Below are 23,699 nucleotides of genomic sequence, written 5' to 3'. Positions count from 1 at the left end.
AATAAATATTATATATATATATAATATTTATTCATTCATTTATTTTATTTATTTATATACAGTACCAGTCAAAAGTTTTGGACACACCTACTCATTCAAGGGTTTTTCTTTATTTTTATTTTTTTTACTATTTTCTACATTGTAGAATAATAGTGAAGACATCAAAAGTATGAAATAAGTAACCCCAAAAAAGTATTAAATCAAAATATATGTTATATTTTTAGATTCTACAAAGTAGCCACTCTTTGCCTTGATGTCAGCTTTGCAGACTCTTGGCATTCTCTCAACCAGCTTCACCTGGAATGCTTTTCCAACAGTTTTGAAGGAGTTCCCACATATACTGAGTACTTCACTATGCGGTCAGACTCATTCCAAACCATCTTAATTGAATTGAGGTCGGGTGATTGTGGAGGCTAGGTCATCTGATGCAGCACTCCATCACTCTCCTTCTTGGTCAAAAAGCCCTTACACAGCCTGGAGTTGTTTTGGGTGATTGTCCTGTTGAAAAACAAATGATAGTCCCAGCACAAACCAGATGGGATGGGGTATCACTGCAGAATGCTGTGAAAGCCATGCTTGTTAATAAGTGTGCCTTGAATTCTAAATAGATCAGACAGTGTCATCAGCAAAGCACCCCCACACCATCACACCTCCTCCTCCATGCTCCACGGTGGGAACCACTCATGCAGAGATCATCTGTTCATCGACTCTGCGTCTCACAAAGACACGGCGGTTGAAACCAAAAATCTCAAATTTGGACTCATCAGACCAAAGGACAGATTTCCACCAGTCTAATGTCCAATGCTCGTGGTTCTTGGCCCAACCAAGTCGCTTCTTCTTATTGGTGTCCTTTAGTAGTGGTTTCTTTGCAGCAATTCAACCATGAAGGCCTGATTCACACAGTCTCCTCTGAACAGTTAATGTTGAGATGTGTCTGTTACTTGAACTCTGTGAGGCATTTATTTTGGCTGCAATTTATGAGGCTGGTAACTCTAATGAACTTATCCTCTGCAGCAGAGGTAACTCTGGATCTTCCTTTCCTTTGGCTGTCCTCATGAGAGCCAGATTCATCATAGCGCTTGATGGTTTTTGTGACTGCACTTGAAGAAACGTTCCAAGTTCTTGACATTTTCCAGATTGACTGACCTTCATGTCTTAAAGTAATGATGGACTGTCATTCCTCTTTGCTTATTTGAGCTATTCTTACCATAATATGGACTTGGTCTTTTACCAAGTAGGGCTATCTTCTACACAATTGATTGGCTCAAACGCATTAAGAAGGAAAGAAATTCCACAAATCAACTTTTAAGAAGGAACACCTGTTAATTGAAATGCATTCCAGGTGACTACCTCATGGAGCTGGTTTAGAGAATGCCAAGGTTGTGCAAAACTGTCATCAAGGCAAAGGGTGGCTACTTTGAAGAATATAAAATATATTTTGATTTGTTTAACACTTCTTTGGTTACTATATGATTCCATATGTGTTATTTCATAGTTTTGATGTCTTCACTATTATTCTACAATGTAGAAAATAGTAAAAAATTAAGAAAAACCCTTGAATGAGTAGGTGTGTTCAAACTTTTGACTGGTACTGTATATATATATACTTTTTGCCCCCCGAAGGCCGGGCCCCCCCAGATAGCATATGAACCAGTGGAGGCTGCAGATGGGTGGACGGCTCATAATAATGTCTGGAATGGAGCCAAAATTAATCAGGAATGAGCAGGGACAGCTATACCATAAGGACCCCTGTTTATGTCCTCATTACATGTAGTGCAACAAGGTCACTCATGGTCTGGAAAGTTCTCGACTTTTTGATAGATTTAAACAAACAATATTGAAATCACCATTATCACAACCATAAACTGTCAAATCCATCTGCCTTATAGAATATGAATTTTTGGATATAAAATATTAATATTATTAAAATATAAAATTAAGTTTTAGGTTCGTAAAGCAACTGATGAAAAACTAAATTGTTTATTATTGTTTGTTAACTCCGTAAAACATGAACTCTTTCAGATTGTTGTCTAACGTCAGGGTGGGAATTTAACTTTTTTGGTCCAACAGACACTCACTGGCGTACCAGACACCTGTGGATCACCCTCAAATCAAAATCAAATCAAATGTTATTCGTCACCTGCGCCGAATACAACAGGTGTAGGTAGCGCTTACAGTGAAAATGCTTACTGACGAGCTCTTAACCAACAGGTGTAGATAGACCTTACAGTGAAAATGCTTACTGACGAGCTCTTAACCAACAGGTGTAGATAGACCTTACAGTGAAAATGCTTACTGACGAGCTCTTAACCAACAGGTGTAGATAGACCTTACAGTGAAAATGCTTACTGACGAGCTCTTAACCAACAGGTGTAGATAGACCTTACAGTGAAAATGCTTACTGACGAGCTCTTAACCAACAGGTGTAGATAGACCTTACAGTGAAAATGCTTACTGACGAGCTCTTAACCAACAGGTGTAGGTAGCCCTTACAGTGAAAATGCTTACTGACGAGCTCTTAACCAACAGGTGTAGGTGACCTTACAGTGAAAATGCTTACTGACGAGCTCTTAACCAACAGGTGTAGATAGACCTTACAGTGAAAATGCTTACTGACGAGCTCTTAACCAACAGGTGTAGATAGACCTTACAGTGAAAATGCTTACTGACGAGCTCTTAACCAACAGGTGTAGATAGACCTTACAGTGAAAATGCTTACTGACGAGCTCTTAACCAACAGGTGTAGATAGACCTTACAGTGAAAATGCTTACTGACGAGCTCTTAACCAACAGGTGTAGGTGACCTTACAGTGAAAATGCTTACTGACGAGCTCTTAACCAACAGGTGTAGATAGACCTTACAGTGAAAATGCTTACTGATGAGCTCTTAACCAACAGGTGTAGATAGACCTTACAGTGAAAATGCTTACTGACGAGCTCTTAACCAACAGGTGTAGATAGACCTTACAGTGAAAATGCTTACTGACGAGCTCTTAACCAACAGGTGTAGATAGACCTTACAGTGAAAATGCTTACTGACGAGCTCTTAACCAACAGGTGTAGATAGACCTTACAGTGAAAATGCTTACTGACGAGCTCTTAACCAACAGGTGTAGATAGACCTTACAGTGAAAATGCTTACTGACGAGCTCTTAACCAACGAGAAAACAAACATAAGAACACGATTGGTTAAGAGCCCATAAAACGGCAGCCATCTTTTATTCAAGGCAGGGGACCCACAAGCTCTGGGGCCCCATGCGAATGTCATCGATGTCTATTTATTTATTTTAAAAAATTAATAAATCATTTTGACAGTAACCCTCCAAAAAAAGTCATTCAGAAACCTTTTTAATTTCCATATGTACTGGGAAGCCAAGTGTATGTTTCTTGGGCTTCAGGAATTTGACTAAAACAGTGAAAAAGAAAACTGATTGAAAGTATCAGGGGATATCAGTGAACAAATGCCGTGATCAAAGCTACGAAGACGCCAGTGCAGTGAGTGAAGCTGACTCAGGTGTTCTACAGCCCATATCAGACCGAGAGCCTAACACTTCTTAGGCAGGCCTAGTTCTTCATGAGTTTTAGTTTAGAAAAATGATCTCTCCGCTGCTGCGACAGTTACAGGGAGGGTAAAAAAAACCCCAGCTTGATTGTCGTAGCAATATCAGGGAAACTGGGCAGAAGGGAGTTGAAATACAGCAGTTCTGTAACATCGTTAATAATTGAGACTCTCATTGTCCTTAATTGCTGGTCTCACCACGTTATGGTAATACATGAAGTGTATAGGAAGCTCTGGGGACAGGTCGTCTGGATACTGAACAGCCAATCAATTGGCAGATGCAAACAGATGATCATATTTAGCAGACAACAGTTCTTGAGGGACTGAACCAAAAAAAAAAAAAAAATACTATTTGGTTCATACCGGTGAACCGATGTGGTGAACCGATGCTTGAGTTGTGTGGTTGTAATATCAACAGTCCCGTATCTCTGGTATATCTTGGCATACATCATTCAAGACTAAGTTTAAATTGTGTACAGCCCAATGGACCTATAATACACAATGTCTCTGGAAAGACTGTCTGGGGTGGCAATACTCAGTATACAAAACAGTCGGGCCCATAACCTGGACCTAAAAGCTGTGGTGAAAACATTTGCACACAACAAAAAAAGGAGGCTTCAGATCTCTCAAGTTGGATTTAATTTGATTTAATTGAATTGACCTTGAATATTGCAGCCCATTTGTGTAGGCTATTAGCCAGACAAAACCCACTGAGGTCAACAGTAAATAGTGGCTGAATTTATCCTCAAGCCAACTACTTTCTTCCTCATTGTTAGGCTATTTGATGTGGAATATTTCTAAAGCGTTTATTAATAGCATCTCAGCATGGTAAATAGCTATAGATACTGTAGTACACTGCATAATAAAACAATCCTTGGTGAGTTAGTGTTTTGAGGACCTGACTATTATTTGGCATTAATAGACTAGTTTTACGCACAACTTTCTACCCAAGCTGGGAGAGAGTGCGAGGACGGCTCATGTCATGCAGGTTCAGGTAGCCTATACAGAACAGTTGTATACCTTACAGGGTCCAGTGCAGGTTCAGGTAGCCTATACAGAACAGTTGTATACCTTACGGGGTCCAGTGCAGGTTCAGGTAGCCTATACAGAACAGTTGTATACCTTACAGGGTCCAGTGCAGGTTCAGGTAGTCTATACAGAACAGTTGTATACCTTACGGGGTCCAGTGCAGGTTCAGGTAGCCTATACAGAACAGTTGTATACCTTACGGGGTCCAGTGCAGGTTCAGGTAGTCTATATAGAACAGTTGTATACCTTACGGGGTCCAGTGCAGGTTCAGGTAGTCTATACAGAACAGTTGTATACCTTACGGGGTCCAGTGCAGGTTCAGGTAGCCTATACAGAACAGTTGTATACCTTACAGGGTCCAGTGCAGGTTCAGGTAGTCTATATAGAACAGTTGTATACCTTACGGGGTCCAGTGCAGGTTCAGGTAGTCTATACAGAACAGTTGTATACCTTACGGGGTCCAGTGCAGGTTCAGGTAGTCTATACAGAACAGTTGTATACCTTACGGGGTCCAGTGCAGGTTCAGGTAGCCTATACAGAACAGTTGTATACCTTACGGGGTCCAGTGCAGGTTCAGGTAGCCTATACAGAACAGTTGTATACCTTACGGGGTCCAGTGCAGGTTCAGGTAGTCTATACAGAACAGTTGTATACCTTACGGGGTCCAGTGCAGGTTCAGGTAGTCTATACAGAACAGTTGTATACCTTACGGGGTCCAGTGCAGGTTCAGGTAGCCTATACAGAACAGTTGTATACCTTACGGGGTCCAGTGCAGGTTCAGGTAGTCTATACAGAACAGTTGTATACCTTACGGGGTCCAGTGCAGGTTCAGGTAGTCTATACAGAACAGTTGTATACCTTACGGGGTCCAGTGCAGGTTCAGGTAGCCTATACAGAACAGTTGTATACCTTACGGGGTCCAGTGCAGGTTCAGGTAGTCTATACAGAACAGTTGTATACCTTACGGGGTCCAGTGCAGGTTCAGGTAGTCTATACAGAACAGTTGTATACCTTACCGGGTCCAGTGCAGGTTCAGGTAGTCTATACAGAACAGTTGTATACCTTACCGGGTCCAGTGCAGGTTCAGGTAGTCTATACAGAACAGTTGTATAGCTTACGGGGTCCAGTGCAGGTTCAGGTAGTCTATACAGAACAGTTGTATACCTTACCGGGTCCAGTGCAGGTTCAGGTAGTCTATACAGAACAGTTGTATACCTTACGGGGTCCAGTGCAGGTTCAGGTAGTCTATACAGAACAGTTGTATACCTTACGGGGTCCAGTGCAGGTTCAGGTAGCCTATACAGAACAGTTGTATACCTTACGGGGTCCAGTGAAACTGTGTTACGACAGCAGACTCTGTGGCTGGTAGATATTTAAAAAAATAAATCTGCCAGCCACTGAGATTTTTTTAACAAGATGGATTTTTTTTTCTGCCATAGAGTTTACAAAACATTATAAACATCTTCCTAATATTGAGTTGCACCCCTTTTTTTCAGAACAGCCTCAATTCGTCGGGGCATGGACTCTACAAGGTGTCGAAAGCGTTCCACAGGGATGCTGGTCCATGTTGACTCCAATGCTTCCCACAGTTGTGTCAAGATGGCTGGATGTCCTTTGGGTGGTGGACCATTCTTGACACACACGGGAAACTGTTGAGTGTGAAAAACCCAGCAGTGTACCATACACTGTTAAAAGGCACTTCAATCTTTTGTCTTGGGGTATAATTCATTAATTATTATTTGATAAAATATAGAATTTTGGCCTTTAATACTATAGCCCATAGAAATGTCTGATAAATACCGCTCTAGCTCTGTCACCTTTCAACGCGGATGCGGAAGTGCGACATCGGCGTATGCGATGGATTGAGACGTATCAAATGCACCCCCCCCCCCCCCCCCCCAGATATCTCTATTTTAAATTGATGGGTTTTGATGGGGATTTTTTTGGTATTATGTTAATTAGATCGACACACGGCTGCGTCAATCCACTGTTAAGTATTAAGGGACGGGCTGTTACCGTGGTAACAGCACGGTAACGTGTCAGTGTCAGATATGAGAATCTCCGTGTCTCTTCACCAGCAGCAGAGAGTTGCAGCAAACTCAAAACTAATACTGAAAAACAACCTAGCATGTGAACAAAACGATGTAACTAGCCAATAAACACCAGGGGCTGAAAGATCTGATAGACTGGTTGTTTCTATTGGGGATTTTCAAATGAATCATTTTCCATATTTTACTCATGTTTGGTTTGAACTTTTATTTTTATATGTCTGTTTTGAGTAACCGTTGTCAACTCAGTCACCGATGGAGTCAATATTTGTGTTATTTGGGAAAAATAATTCAGTCGCTGTTCTGCGGAGGGGCCCCGCGAAACTGCGCTATGCCACTGCAGCGTGACAAATCACTTCTGAATCATGACTGAATGATAACCTTGAAAGGGTTTTAAGGCACCAGTATTGTCCTCTGAAAACACGAATAAATCATCATCGTTTGGATTGTGGCATTTCACCTTCATCCGTAGATGATATGAAGAGAGATAGGAAACAATGTCTGTCCATAATGACACACTATTCCCTATATAGTGCACTACTTTTGACCAGAGCAAGGAATAGGGTGCCATTTGGGACACAGCCCTTGTGTTGAGAGAGCATTGTTCCCCTGCCACATGAAGGGGCTGTCTCTGTCAGGAGGAATCCCAGGGGCCCCAGGGGCCACGCGTTACATTGTTATTAGGTCACAGAGCCATGACCTCACCGCTCCCTGGGTGGGAGGCCCCTGGACCACGGTGCCATTCCTTCTTCTCGAAAGATCACCCTCTTCTCCTCCTCCTCGTCTCCTCCCCTTCACCCTCTTCTTCTCTGCTTCACCCTCTTCTTCTCTTCTTCACCCTCTTCTCTGCTTCACCATCTTCTCTGCTTCACCGTCTTCTCTGCTTCACCCTCTTCTTCTCTTCTTCACCCTCTTCTCTGCTTCACCCTCCTCTTCTCTCCTTCACCCTCTTCTTCTCTGCTTCACCCTCTTCTCTGCTTCACCCTCTTCTCTGCTTCACCCTCTTCTCATCTGCTTCACCCTCTTCTCTGCTTCACCCTCTTCTTCTCTGCTTTACCCTCTTCTTCTCTGCTTCACCCTCTTCTTCTCTGCTTCACCCTCTTCTTCTCTGCTTCCCCCCCTTCTTCTCTGCTTCCCCCCTTCTTCTCTGCTTCACCCTCTTCTTCTCTGCTTCACCCTCCTCTCTGCTTCACCCTCCTCTTCTCTGCTTCACCCTCCTCTTCTCCGCTTCACCCTGCTCTTCTCTGCTTCACCCTCCTCTTCTCTGCTTCACCCTCTTCTTCTCTGCTTCACCCTCTTCTTCTCTGCTTCACCCTCTTCTTCTCTGCTTCCCCCCCTTCTTCTCTGCTTCCCCCCTTCTTCTCTGCTTCTTCTCTGCTTCACCCTCCTCTTCTCTGCTTCACCCTCCTCTTCTCTGCTTCACCCTCCTCTTCTCTGCTTCACCCTCCTCTTCTCTGCTTCACCCTCCTCTTCTCTGCTTCACCCTCGTCTTCTCTGCTTCACCCTCTTCTCTGCTTCACCCTCTTCTCTGCTTCACCCTCTTCTTCTCTGCTTCACCCTCTTCTCCTCTGCTTCAGCCTCTTCTCCTCCTCCTCTTCTTCTCCTCCTCTTCTCCGCCTTCTTCTTTTAGATTCTTATTGTTTCTTCTCAATTCTTGCCTTCTTCATCTTCTTCTTCTGATAGAGCCAGTGGTTTGTGAGGAGGGGTGTTCATGGATGGGAGAATTCTCTTATCAGTAAAAACAAGGAATCCACATACAGTAACCCCCTATTGTGGGAGACTGCAACACGTGTGTTGACATCCATAATAAACTGTAAACTTATTTTAGTCAAAGTAATGACCAATTTTTCTTCCTGATGAGATCATCTCTGGTGACAGCAAATTACAGAGAACGGCAGAGAGCGGAACGAACCAAAGCTTCCAGCTCCCTCCAAGCCAGCGCTGTGTACACACACACACACACACACACACACACACACACACACACACACACACACACACACACACACACACACACACACACACACACACACACACACACACACACACACACACACACACACACACACAGTCTTGTACAGCTAACCTTGTAGGGACACACAATTCAGTTCCATTCAAAATCCTATTTTCCCTAACCCATAACTCTAAAACTAACCATAGCTCCTAACCCTAACCCTTAACGTAATTCTGACCCTAACACTAATTCTAACCTTAACCCTAAACCCCCCAGAAATAGCATTTGACCTTGTGGGGACTAACAAAATGTCCCCAGCTGGTCAACTTTTTGTTCGTTTACTATTCTTGTAGGGACTTCTGGTCCCCACAAGAATAGTTAAACACGTCCAACACACAAAACACACACTCACACACTCACACACACACACACACACACACACACACACACACACACACACACACACACACACACACACACACACACACACACACACACACACACACACACACACACACACACACACACACTAAACATACACACACACACACACACACACACTAAACATACACACACACAAAACACACAGAGATCGTAATCCGGTAATGGCATGTTGAGTCGGCAAATGAGAGTGGGAGAGAGAGAGGGAAGGAGAGAGAGAGGAATAGAGAGAGAGAGAGAGAGGGATAGAGAGAGAGAGGGATAGAGAGAGAGAGGGATAGAGAGAGAGAGGGATAGAGAGGGAAGGAGAGAGAGAGGGATAGAGAGAGAGGGAGAGAGAGATAGAGGGCGAAGGAGAGAGAGAGGGATAGAGAGAGAGAGGGATAGAGAGAGAGAGGGATAGAGAGGGAAGGAGAGAGAGAGGGATAGAGAGAGAGGGAGAGAGAGATAGAGGGCGAAGGAGAGAGAGAGGGATAGAGAGAGAGAGATACAGAATGAGGGCCCTTCTCTTTCCTGGGTTCTGTTACCCCTGTACTTCAAAGGCAGCCGGCGAAGCTTAGGAACAAAAGCCTGGGGCATGAAAGGCTGCATGGTGGAGAGTTATCTGTGTTGGTTATTACCATTCAGCTGCAGGATTAGCCTACTCTCCCTCTGCCCGCCTTGTGTACCTTTCCCTTCATCAAACGCTTTAACACTGGGAAGCATTCACTGCATAGAGGGAACATCGCTGTCTCCCCTTTCCTCTCTCCCTCTTTCATCTCTCTGTTCTGGGCTCTCTCTTTTTCCCCTGTGTGTGTTCTGCCACGCCGCCCCAATCACTTGACAAGAGAGACAGAGAGACCACATGTCATTTAGAGAGAGAGAGACCACATGTCATCTAGAGAGAGAGACCACATGTCATTTAGAGAGAGAGAGACCACATGTCATTTAGAGAGAGAGACCACATGTCATTTAGAGAGAGAGACCACATGTCATCTAGAGAGAGAGAGACCACATGTCATCTAGAGAGAGAGAGACCACATGTCATTTAGAGAGAGAGACCACATGTCATTTAGAGAGAGAGAGACCACATGTAATTTAGAGAGAGAGAGACCACATGTCATTTAGAGAGAGACCACATGTCATTTAGAGAGAGAGACCACATGTCATTTAGAGAGAGACCACATGTCATTTAGAGAGAGAGACCACATGTCTTTTAGAGAGAGGGACCACATGTCATTTAGAGAGAGAGAGACCACATGTCATTTAGAGAGAGAGAGACCACATGTCATTTAGAGAGAGAGACCACATGTCATTTAGAGAGCAAAACCACATGTCATTTAGAGAGAGAGACCACATGTCATTTAGAGAGAGAGACCACATGTCTTTTAGAGAGAGGGACCACATGTCATTTAGAGAGAGAGAGACCACATGTCATTTAGAGAGAGAGTGACCACATGTTATTTAGAGAGAGAGAGACCACATGTCATTTAGAGAGAGAGAGACCACATGTCATTTAGAGAGAGAGACCACATGTCATTTAGAGAGAGAGAGACCACATGTCATTTAGAGAGAGAGAGACCACATGTCATTTAGAGAGAGAGACCACATGTCATTTAGAGAGCAAAACCACATGTCATTGAGAGAGAGAGACCACATGTCATTTAGAGAGCAAAACCACATGTCATTGGTTGTTCAGCTGTTCTCCGTTCATGTGTGTTGCAGGCAGAGTACTTCTATGAGTTCCAGACACTGCGCTCCATGGATGTGGATATCATGGACAACCCCACGGTCAACGTTCCTCTCATGGGCTCTGTACCACGTAGACCCTCAGGTGAGACAGGAGCTGGTGAATCCATGCTACCTTCTCAGTGTTGTTGTTTATTGAACACATGAGACTGAACAGCAAGCAGGAAAGAGTGGAGGAGTGTGGGTCAGCAGCCTAGCACTAACCACTAGACCACACAGGCCACTACAGTCAAATAGCTTGAAATCAGTCATAATAGCTTGAAATCAGTCATGAAATCAGTCATAAAAGCTTAAAATCAGTCATAATAGCTGGAAATCAGACATAATAGCTTGAAATCATTCACAATAGCTTGAAATCAGTCATGAAATCAGTCATAATAGCTTGAAATCACTCATAATAGCTTGAAATCAGTCACAATAGCTTGAAATCCGTTATAATAGCTTGAAATCACTCATAATAGCTTGAAATCAGTCATGAAATCACTCATAATAGCTTGAAATCACTCATAATAGCTTGAAATCAGTCACAATAGCTTGTATACTGATTACTGCGTTGTAATATGATGTTTCTCTGTGTTTTAAGTGGTGCAGGTGGGCTTCCCGTGTTTAGGAGACCAGGATGGCGTAGCGGCATTCGAGGTCACCATACTGGTCATGGACGCCGGTGGTCACATCGTCCTGAGGACACCTCACAACGCCATCTTCTTCAAGACCTGCCAGAGAGGTGAGGACGCAGCTCCCAGAGTTTCATTTACACTTTTAACATGTTACCTCTGTTTTGAATGGTCTACTAGAAGAGGAGAGGAGAGGAGAGGAGAGGAGAGGAGAGGAGAGGAGAGGAGAGGAGAGGAGAGGAGAGGAGAGGAGAGGAGAGGAGAGGAGAGGAGAGGAGAGGAGAATATTGACTCTCAATTTTGCCAGAGATGATTGGCTAGCTCTCAGCATCGTCAGAGATGATTGGCTAGCTCTTAGTCTGCATTACCCTGTCTGATTTAGCCCTACCTCTGCTGCTTCTGACTGGATATTATAACATTACCCTGTCTGATTTAGCCCTACCTCTGCTGCTGCTGACTGGATATTATAACATTACCCTGTCTGATTTAGCCCTACCTCTGCTGCTGCTGACTGGATATTATAACATTACCCTGTCTGATTTAGCCCTACCTCTGCTGATGACTGGATATTATAACATTACCCTGTCTGATTTAGCCCTACCTCTGCTGCTGCTGACTGGATATTATAACATTACCCTGTCTGATTTAGCCCTACCTCTGCTGCTGCTGACTGGATATTATAACATTACCCTGTCTGATTTAGCCCTACCTCTGCTGCTGCTGACTGGATATTATAACATTACCCTGTCTGATTTAGCCCTACCTCTGCTGCTGACTGGATATTATAACATTACCCTGTCTGATTTAGCCCTACCTCTGCTGCTTCTGACTGGATATTATAACATTACCCTGTCTGATTTAGTTCCACCTCTGCTGCTGCTGACTGGATATTATAAGATGTGGTACAACCATAACAGAAGTGGTTGAGATGCCCTGCTTTAGGGTGTCTGAATTGTGGTGAGACGCAGGATGTATAGAGGTATAGAGACAGCAGGATGTATAGAGATATAGAGACAGCAGGATGTATAGAGGTATAGAGACAGCAGGATGTGTAGAGAGGTATAGAGACAGCGGGATGTATAGAGGTGTAGAGACAGCAGGATGTATAGAGGGGTATAGAGACAGCAGGATGTATAGAGGTATAGAGACAGCAGGATCTATAGAGACAGCAGGATGTATAGAGGGGTATAGAGACAGTAGGATGTATAGAGAGGTATAGAGACAGCAGGATGTATAGAGAGGTATAGAGACAGCAGGATGTGTAGAGAGGTATAGAGACAATAGGATGTATAGAGACAGCAGGATGTATAGAGAGGCATAGAGACAGCAGGATTTATAGAGGGGTATAGAGACAGCAGGATGTATAGAGGGGTATAGAGACAGCAGGATGTATAGAGAGGCATAGAGACAGCAGGATGTATAGAGAGGTATAGAGACAGCAGGATGTATAGAGGTATAGAGACAGCAGGATTTATAGAGACAGCAGGATGTATAGAGACAGCAGGATGTATAGAGGTATAGAGACAGCAGGATTTATAGAGGTATAGAGACAGCAGGATTTATAGAGACAGCAGGATGTATAGAGACAGCAGGATGTATAGAGACAGCAGGATGTATAGAGGGGTATAGAGACAGCAGGATGTATAGAGGTATAGAGACAGCAGGGTGTATAGAGGGGTATAGAGACAGCAGGATGTATAGAGACAGCAGGATTTATAGAGGTATAGAGACAGCAGGATGTATAGAGACAGCAGGATGTATAGAGACAGCAGGATTTATAGAGGTATAGAGACAGCAGGATGTATAGAGACAGCAGGATGTATAGAGGGGTATAGAGACAGCAGGATGTATAGAGACAGCAGGATGTATAGAGGTATAGAGACAGCAGGATGTATAGAGGGGTATAGAGACAGCAGGATGTATAGAGACAGCAGGATGTATAGAGAGGTATAGAGACAGTAGGATGTATAGAGACAGCAGGGTGTATAGAGAGTTATAGAGACAGCAGGATGTGTAGAGAGGTATAGAGACAGCAGGATGTATAGAGAGGTATAGAGACAGCAGGATGTATAGAGAGGTATAGAGACAGTAGGATGTATAGAGACAGCAGGATGTATAGAGAGGCATAGAGACAGCAGGATGTATAGAGAGGTATAGAGAGAGCAGGATATATAGAGGTATAGAGACAGCAGGATTTATAGAGACAGCAGGATGTATAGAGACAGCAGGATGTATAGAGGTATAGAGACAGCAGGATGTATAGAGACAGCAGGATGTATAGAGAGGTATAGAGACAGCAGGATGTATAGAGGTATAGAGACAGCAGGATGTATAGAGGTATAGAGACAGCAGGATGTATAGAGGTATAGAGACAGCAGGATGTATAGAGAGGTATAGAGACAGTAGGATGTATAGAGACAGCAGGATGTATAGAGGTATAGAGACAGCAGGATTTATAGAGGTATAGAGACAGCAGGATGTATAGAGGTATAGAGACAGCAGGATTTATAGAGGTATAGAGACAGCAGGATTTATAGAGACAGCAGGATGTATAGAGACAGCAGGATGTATAGAGGTATAGAGACAGCAGGATGTATAGAGAGGTATAGAGACAGTAGGATGTATAGAGACAGCAGGATGTATAGAGGTATAGAGACAGCAGGATTTATAGAGGTATAGAGACAGCAGGATTTATAGAGACAGCAGGATGTATAGAGGGGTATAGAGACAGCAGGATGTATAGAGGTATAGAGACAGCAGGGTGTATAGAGGGGTATAGAGACAGCAGGATGTATAGAGACAGCAGGATGTATAGAGGTATAGAGACAGCAGGATGTATAGAGGTATAGAGACAGCAGGATGTATAGAGGTATAGAGACAGCAGGATGTATAGAGGGGTATAGAGACAGCAGGATGTATAGAGACAGCAGGATGTATAGAGAGGTATAGAGACAGCAGGATGTATAGAGGTGTAGAGACAGCAGGATGTATAGAGGGGTATAGAGACAGCAGGATGTATAGAGAGGTATAGAGACAGTAGGATGTATAGAGAGGTATAGAGACAGTAGGATGTATAGAGACAGCAGGATGTATAGAGAGGTATAGAGACAGCAGGATGTATAGAGGTATAGAGACAGTAGGATGTATAGAGAGGTATAGAGACAGCAGGATGTATAGAGAGGTATAGAGACAGCAGGATGTATAGAGGGGTATAGAGACAGTAGGATGTATAGAGAGGTATAGAGACAGCAGGATGTATAGAGAGGTATAGAGACAGCAGGATGTATAGAGAGGTATAGAGACAGCAGGATGTATAGAGACAGCAGGATGTATAGAGGTATAGAGACAGCAGGATGTATAGAGAGGCATAGAGACAGCAGGATGTATAGAGAGGTATAGAGACAGCAGGATGTATAGAGAGGTATAGAGACAGCAGGATGTATAGAGAGGTATAGAGACAGCAGGATGTATAGAGGTATAGAGACAGCAGGATGTATAGAGGTATAGAGACAGCAGGATGTATAGAGAGGTATAGAGACAGCAGGATGTATAGAGACAGCAGGATGTATAGAGAGGTATAGAGACAGCAGGATCTATAGAGACAGCAGGATGTATAGAGAGGTATAGAGACAGCAGGATTTATAGAGACAGCAGGATGTATAGAGACAGCAGGATGTATAGAGGTATAGAGACAGCAGGATGTATAGAGAGGTATAGAGACAGTAGGATGTATAGAGACAGCAGGATGTATAGAGGTATAGAGACAGCAGGATTTATAGAGGTATAGAGACAGCAGGATTTATAGAGACAGCAGGATGTATAGAGGGGTATAGAGACAGCAGGATGTATAGAGGTATAGAGACAGCAGGGTGTATAGAGGGGTATAGAGACAGCAGGATGTATAGAGACAGCAGGATGTATAGAGGTATAGAGACAGCAGGATGTATAGAGGTATAGAGACAGCAGGATGTATAGAGGGGTATAGAGACAGCAGGATGTATAGAGACAGCAGGATGTATAGAGAGGTATAGAGACAGCAGGATGTATAGAGGTGTAGAGACAGCAGGATGTATAGAGGGGTATAGAGACAGCAGGATGTATAGAGAGGTATAGAGACAGTAGGATGTATAGAGAGGTATAGAGACAGTAGGATGTATAGAGACAGCAGGATGTATAGAGAGGTATAGAGACAGCAGGATGTATAGAGGTATAGAGACAGTAGGATGTATAGAGAGGTATAGAGACAGCAGGATGTATAGAGAGGTATAGAGACAGCAGGATGTATAGAGGGGTATAGAGACAGTAGGATGTATAGAGAGGTATAGAGACAGCAGGATGTATAGAGAGGTATAGAGACAGCAGGATGTATAGAGAGGTATAGAGACAGCAGGATGTATAGAGACAGCAGGATGTATAGAGGTATAGAGACAGCAGGATGTATAGAGAGGCATAGAGACAGCAGGATGTATAGAGAGGTATAGAGACAGCAGGATGTATAGAGAGGTATAGAGACAGCAGGATGTATAGAGAGGTATAGAGACAGCAGGATGTATAGAGGTATAGAGACAGCAGGATGTATAGAGGTATAGAGACAGCAGGATGTATAGAGAGGTATAGAGACAGCAGGATGTATAGAGACAGCAGGATGTATAGAGAGGTATAGAGACAGCAGGATCTATAGAGACAGCAGGATGTATAGAGAGGTATAGAGACAGCAGGATCTATAGAGACAGCAGGATGTATAGAGAGTTATAGAGACAGCAGGATGTATAGAGGGGTGTAGAGACAGCAGGATGTATAGAGACAGCAGGATGTATAGAGACAGCAGGATGTATAGAGAGGTATAGAGACAGCAGGATGTATAGAGGGGTATAGAGACAGCAGGATGTATAGAGGTATAGAGACAGCAGGATGTATAGAGGGGTGTAGAGACAGCAGGATGTATAGAGGCAGCAGGATGTATAGAGAGGTATAGAGACAGCAGGATGTATTGAGACAGCAGGATGTATAGAGACAGCAGGATGTATAGAGAGGTATAGAGACAGCAGGATGTATAGAGGTGTAGAGACAGCAGGATGTATAGAGGGGTATAGAGACAGCAGGATGTATAGAGACAGCAGGATGTATAGAGACAGCAGGATGTATAGAGAGGTATAGAGACAGCAGGATGTATAGAGGTTTAGAGACAGCAGGATGTATAGAGACAGCAGGATATATAGAGACAGCAGGATGTATAGAGGGGTATAGAGACAGCAGGATGTATAGAGGTTTAGAGACAGCAGGATGTATAGAGACAGCAGGATATATAGAGACAGCAGGATGTATAGAGGTTTAGAGACAGCAGGATTTATAGAGAGGTATAGAGACAGCAGGATGTATAGAGAGGTATAGAGACAGCAGGATGTATAGAGAGGTATAGAGACAGCAGGATGTATAGAGAGGTATAGAGACAGCAGGATGTATAGAGAGGTATAGAGACAGCAGGATGTATGGAGACAGCAGGATGTATAGAGATAGCAGGATTTATAGAGGTATAGAGACAGCAGGATGTATAGAGGTATAGAGACAGCAGGATGTATAGAGACAGCAGGATGTATAGAGGGGTATAGAGACAGCAGGATGTATAGAGGTATAGAGACAGCAGGATGTATAGAGACAGCAGGATGTATAGAGGGGTATAGAGACAGCAGGATGTATAGAGGTATAGAGACAGCAGGATGTATAGAGGTATAGAGACAGCAGGATGTATAGAGGTATAGAGACAGCAGGATGTATAGAGAGGTATAGAGACAGCAGGATGTATAGAGAGGTATAGAGACAGCAGGATGTATAGAGACAGCAGGATGTATAGAGACAGCAGGATGTATAGAGAGGTATAGAGACAGCAGGATGTATAGAGGGGTGTAGAGACAGCAGGATGTATAGAGACAGCAGGATGTATAGAGGTATAGAGACAGCAGGATGTATAGAGAGGTATAGAGACAGTAGGATGTATAGAGACAGCAGGATGTATAGAGGTATAGAGACAGCAGGATTTATAGAGGTATAGAGACAGCAGGATTTATAGAGACAGCAGGATGTATAGAGGGGTATAGAGACAGCAGGATGTATAGAGGTATAGAGACAGCAGGGTGTATAGAGGGGTATAGAGACAGCAGGATGTATAGAGACAGCAGGATGTATAGAGGTATAGAGACAGCAGGATGTATAGAGGTATAGAGACAGCAGGATGTATAGAGACAGCAGGATGTATAGAGACAGCAGGATTTATAGAGGTATAGAGACAGCAGGATGTATAGAGACAGCAGGATGTATAGAGGGGTATAGAGACAGCAGGATGTATAGAGACAGCAGGATGTATAGAGGGGTATAGAGACAGCAGGATGTATAGAGGTATAGAGACAGCAGGATGTATAGAGGGGTATAGAGACAGCAGGATGTATAGAGACAGCAGGATGTATAGAGAGGTATAGAGACAGCAGGATGTATAGAGGTGTAGAGACAGCAGGATGTATAGAGGGGTATAGAGACAGCAGGATGTATAGAGAGGTATAGAGACAGTAGGATGTATAGAGAGGTATAGAGACAGTAGGATGTATAGAGAGGTATAGAGACAGTAGGATGTATAGAGACAGCAGGATGTATAGAGGTATAGAGACAGCAGGATGTATAGAGAGGTATAGAGACAGCAGGATGTATAGAGACAGCAGGATGTATAGAGGTATAGAGACAGCAGGATGTATAGAGAGGCATAGAGACAGCAGGATGTATAGAGAGGTATAGAGACAGCAGGATGTATAGAGAGGTATAGAGACAGCAGGATGTATAGAGAGGTATAGAGACAGCAGGATGTATAGAGGTATAGAGACAGCAGGATGTATAGAGGTATAGAGACAGCAGGATGTATAGAGAGGTATAGAGACAGCAGGATGTATAGAGACAGCAGGATGTATAGAGAGGTATAGAGACAGCAGGATCTATAGAGACAGCAGGATGTATAGAGAGTTATAGAGACAGCAGGATGTATAGAGGGGTGTAGAGACAGCAGGATGTATAGAGACAGCAGGATGTATAGAGACAGCAGGATGTATAGAGAGGTATAGAGACAGCAGGATGTATAGAGGGGTATAGAGACAGCAGGATGTATAGAGGTATAGAGACAGCAGGATGTATAGAGGGGTGTAGAGACAGCAGGATGTATAGAGGCAGCAGGATGTATAGAGAGGTATAGAGACAGCAGGATGTATTGAGACAGCAGGATGTATAGAGACAGCAGGATGTATAGAGAGGTATAGAGACAGCAGGATGTATAGAGGTGTAGAGACAGCAGGATGTATAGAGGGGTATAGAGACAGCAGGATGTATAGAGACAGCAGGATGTATAGAGACAGCAGGATGTATAGAGAGGTATAGAGACAGCAGGATGTATAGAGGTTTAGAGACAGCAGGATGTATAGAGACAGCAGGATATATAGAGACAGCAGGATGTATAGAGGGGTATAGAGACAGCAGGATGTATAGAGGTTTAGAGACAGCAGGATGTATAGAGACAGCAGGATATATAGAGACAGCAGGATGTATAGAGGTTTAGAGACAGCAGGATTTATAGAGAGGTATAGAGACAGCAGGATGTATAGAGAGGTATAGAGACAGCAGGATGTATAGAGAGGTATAGAGACAGCAGGATGTATAGAGAGGTATAGAGACAGCAGGATGTATAGAGAGGTATAGAGACAGCAGGATGTATGGAGACAGCAGGATGTATAGAGATAGCAGGATTTATAGAGGTATAGAGACAGCAGGATGTATAGAGGTATAGAGACAGCAGGATGTATAGAGACAGCAGGATGTATAGAGGGGTATAGAGACAGCAGGATGTATAGAGGTATAGAGACAGCAGGATGTATAGAGACAGCAGGATGTATAGAGGGGTATAGAGACAGCAGGATGTATAGAGGTATAGAGACAGCAGGATGTATAGAGGTATAGAGACAGCAGGATGTATAGAGGTATAGAGACAGCAGGATGTATAGAGAGGTATAGAGACAGCAGGATGTATAGAGAGGTATAGAGACAGCAGGATGTATAGAGACAGCAGGATGTATAGAGAGGTATAGAGACAGCAGGATGTATAGAGGTGTAGAGACAGCAGGATGTATAGAGGTATAGAGACAGCAGGATGTATAGAGGGGTGTAGAGACAGCAGGATGTATAGAGACAGCAGGATGTATAGAGAGGTATAGAGACAGCAGGATGTATAGAGGTGTAGAGACAGCAGGATGTATAGAGGTTTAGAGACAGCAGGATGTATAGAGAGGTATAGAGACAGCAGGATGTATAGAGGGGTATAGAGACAGCAGGATTTATAGAGGGGTGTATAGACAGCAGGATGTATAGAGGTGTAGAGACAGCAGGATGTATAGAGGGTGTAGAGACAGCAGGATGTATAGAGAGGTATAGAGACAGCAGGATGTATAGAGACAGCAGGATTAATAGAGAGGTATAGAGACAGCAGGATGTTTAGAGAGGTATAGAGACAGCAGGATGTATAGAGAGGTATAGAGACAGCAGGATGTATAGAGACAGCAGGATGTATAGAGAGGTATAGAGACAGCAGGATGTATAGAGGCATAGAGACAGCAGGATGTATAGAGACAGCAGGATGTATAGAGACAGCAGGATGTATAGAGGTATAGAGACAGCAGGATGTATAGAGGCATAGAGACAGCAGGATGTATAGAGTTATAGAGACAGCAGGATGTATAGAGGTGTAGAGACAGCAGGATGTATAGAGAGGTATAGAGACAGCAGGATGTATAGAGACAGCAGGATGTGTAGAGAGGTATAGAGACAGCAGGATGTATAGAGGTGTAGAGACAGCAGGATGTATAGAGAGGTATAGAGACAGCAGGATGTATAGAGACAGCAGGATGTATAGAGAGGCATAGAGACAGCAGGATGTATAGAGGTATTGTGACAGCAGGATGTATAGAGAGGTATAGAGGCAGCAGGATGTATAGAGAGGTATAGAGACAGCAGGATGTATAGAGAGGTATAGAGACAGCAGGATGTATAGAGAGGTATAGAGACAGCAGGATGTATAGAGACAGCAGGATGTATAGAGGGGTATAGAGACAGCAGGATGTATAGAGAGGTATAGAGACAGCAGGATGTATAGAGAGGTGTAGAGACAGCAGGATGTATAGAGACAGCAGGATGTATAGAGACAGCAGGATGTATAGAGACAGCAGGATGTATAGAGGTATAGAGACAGCAGGATGTATAGAGACAGCAGGATGTATAGAGAGGCATAGAGACAGCAGGATGTATAGAGGTATAGAGACAGCAGGATGTATAGAGGCATAGAGACAGCAGGATGTATAGAGGCATGGAGACAGCAGGATGTATAGAGGTATAGAGACAGCAGGATGTATAGAGGGGTATAGAGACAGCAGGATGTATAGAGAGGTATAGAGACAGCAGGATGTATAGAGGGGTATAGAGACAGCAGGATGTATAGAGAGGTATAGAGACAGCAGGATGTATAGAGACAGCAGGATGTATAGAGAGGCATAGAGACAGCAGGATGTATAGAGGTATAGAGACAGCAGGATGTATACAGACAGCAGGATGTATAGAGGTATAGAGACAGCAGGATGTATAGAGGGGTATAGAGACAGCAGGATGTATAGAGAGGTGTAGAGACAGCAGGATGTATAGAGAGGCATAGAGACAGCAGGATGTATAGAGAGGCATAGAGACAGCAGGATGTATAGAGAGGCATAGAGACAGCAGGATGTATAGAGGTATAGAGACAGCAGGATGTATAGAGGTATAGAGACAGCAGGATGTATAGAGACAGCAGGATGTATAGAGGTATAGAGACAGCAGGATGTATAGAGGTTTAGAGACAGCAGGATGTATAGAGAGGTGTAGAGACAGCAGGATGTATAGAGAGGCATAGAGACAGCAGGATGTATAGAGAGGCATAGAGACAGCAGGATGTATAGAGAGGCATAGAGACAGCAGGATGTATAGAGGTATAGAGACAGCAGGATGTATAGAGGTATAGAGACAGCAGGATGTATAGAGACAGCAGGATGTATAGAGGTATAGAGACAGCAGGATGTATAGAGACAGCAGGATGTATAGAGACAGCAGGATGTATAGATCAGTGATCACAGTCCATCATCAGGGTGGAGGGTAAATAGATCCCGTGGTAGATCTATAGATCCATATGTTACTAGGCATGCATCCAAAATGGATCCCTGTTCCCTATACAGTGCACCTCTTTTGACCTGAACTCTGTGGGTGTTAGTGTACTATATAGGAAATAGAATGCCATTTGGGACATGCCCCATATGTTCCTGGCTGTCCTGCCTGCTGGAATGGATCAGAGCTCAGTGGAGCTCACTAGCTGCTGTCTGCTCACTTCCTGTGTTTGTGTGTGTGTGTGTGTGTGTGTGTGTGTGTGTGTGTGTGTGTGTGTGTGTGTGTGTGTGTGTGTGTGTGTGTGTGTGTGTGTGTGTGTGTGTGTGTGTGTGTGTGTGTCGAGGTCATGTCTTCCTGGTGCTCTCATGTTTAAAGCCTTGTCCTAATGGGGGAGGCAGAGCGGGGGTGCTGGGGAGGCTTTGTGACCAGGGGAGGAGAGAGGGGAGTGAAGTTACCTGCCAATCAGCGTCCAGGACAAATGCCATAGCGAGGGCATGATGTCATGGGAACTCTGCCAGCTGCAGATTGATGCTGGAACAGGAGAGACACACACACCCCCCCCCCTCCACACACCAGTACCCCCCCTCCACACACCAGTACCCCCCCTCCACACACCAGTACCCCTCCACACACCAGTACCCCTCCACACACCAGTACCCCTCCACACACCAGTACCCCCCCTCCACACACCACTACCCCTCCACACACCAGTACCCCTCCACACACCAGTACCCCCCCTCCACACACCAGTACCCCCCCTCCACACACCAGTACCCCCCCTCCACACACCAGTACCCCCCCTCCACACACCAGTACCCCCCCTCCACACACCAGTACCACCCCCTCCACACACCAGTACCCCCCCTCCACACACCAGTACCCCCCTCCACACACCAGTACCCCCCTCCACACACCAGTACCCCCCCTCCACACACCAGTACCCCCCCCCACACACCAGTACCCCCCTCCACACACCAGTACCCCCCCACCACACACCAGTACCCCCCTCCACACACCAGTACCCCCCTCCACACACCAGTATCCCCCCCCTCCACACACCAGTACCCCCCCTCCACACACCAGTAGCCCCCCTCCACACACCAGTACCCCCCACACACCAGTACCCCCCTCCACACACCAGTACCCCCCCAGTACCCCCCACCACACACCAGTACCCCCCCACACACACCAGTACCCCCCCCACACACACACACCAGTACCCCCCCACCACACACCAGAACCCCCCCACCACACACCAGAAACCCCCCTCCACACACCAGTACCCCCCCTCCACACACTAGTACCCCCCTCCACACACCAATACCCCCCTCCACACACCAATACCCCCCTCCACACACCAGTACCCCCCCTCCACACACCAGTACCCCCCCTCCACACACCAGTACCCACCCTCCACACACCAGTACCACCCCCTCCACACACCAGTACCCCCCCCAGTACCCCCCCTCCACACACCAGGACCCCCCCTCCACACACCAGTACCCTTCCTCACACCAGTACCCCCCCTCCACACACCAGTACCCCCCTCCACACACCAGTACCCCCCCCCACACACACCAGTACTCCCCCACACACACACAACAGTACCCCCCCACACACACCAGTACCCCCCCACACATACACACACCAGTACCCCCCCTCCACACACCAATACCCCCCCTCCAGACACCAGTACCCCCCCTCCACACACCAGTAGCCCTCCTCCAGACACCAGTAACCCCCCTCCACACACCAGTAACCCCCCTCCACACAACAGTACCCCCCCACACACACACCAGTACCCCCCCCCCCCCCCCCCACAGACACACACACACACACACACACACCACTACCCCCCCACACACACACCAGTACCCCCCCACACACACACCACACACCCTCTGATCCTTCCTGACTACACGTCAGACACAGAACCCCTGTGTTCAAACACTGTTCAAAATCTTTCAAATCCATTAAGTGTGTGTTAAAGGCAGCCTGGGGTTCTATATAGACAGGGTTGGAGTACTATATAGACAGGGTTGGGGTACTATATGATTTGGTTAGGGTACTATATAGACAGGGTTGGGGTACTATATAGACAGGGTTGGGGTACT

The 23,699-nt window shown here is 45.0% G+C and overlaps 1 long non-coding RNA gene across 1 annotated transcript in view; it reads left to right on the top strand.

Moving 5' to 3' along the window:
* LOC106592950 (wnt inhibitory factor 1) overlaps positions 1–23,699 on the top strand; it is a 61,457-nt gene that overhangs the window by 2,014 nt on the left and 35,744 nt on the right. Inside the window, exons 3-4 of the long non-coding RNA XR_014392843.1 lie at positions 10,736–10,844; positions 11,343–11,483. This is a non-coding gene — a long non-coding RNA (wnt inhibitory factor 1). The remainder of the gene's footprint in view (positions 1–10,735; positions 10,845–11,342; positions 11,484–23,699) is intronic.

The sequence above is a fragment of the Salmo salar genome, chromosome 07 (assembly GCF_965601325.2).
Source record: "Salmo salar chromosome 07, fSalSal1, whole genome shotgun sequence".
In the NCBI taxonomy this organism is placed as follows: Eukaryota; Metazoa; Chordata; class Actinopteri; order Salmoniformes; family Salmonidae; genus Salmo; species Salmo salar.
The sequence above is the reverse complement of the archived record's forward strand: the minus strand, read 5'-3'. Positions and strand labels throughout refer to the sequence as shown.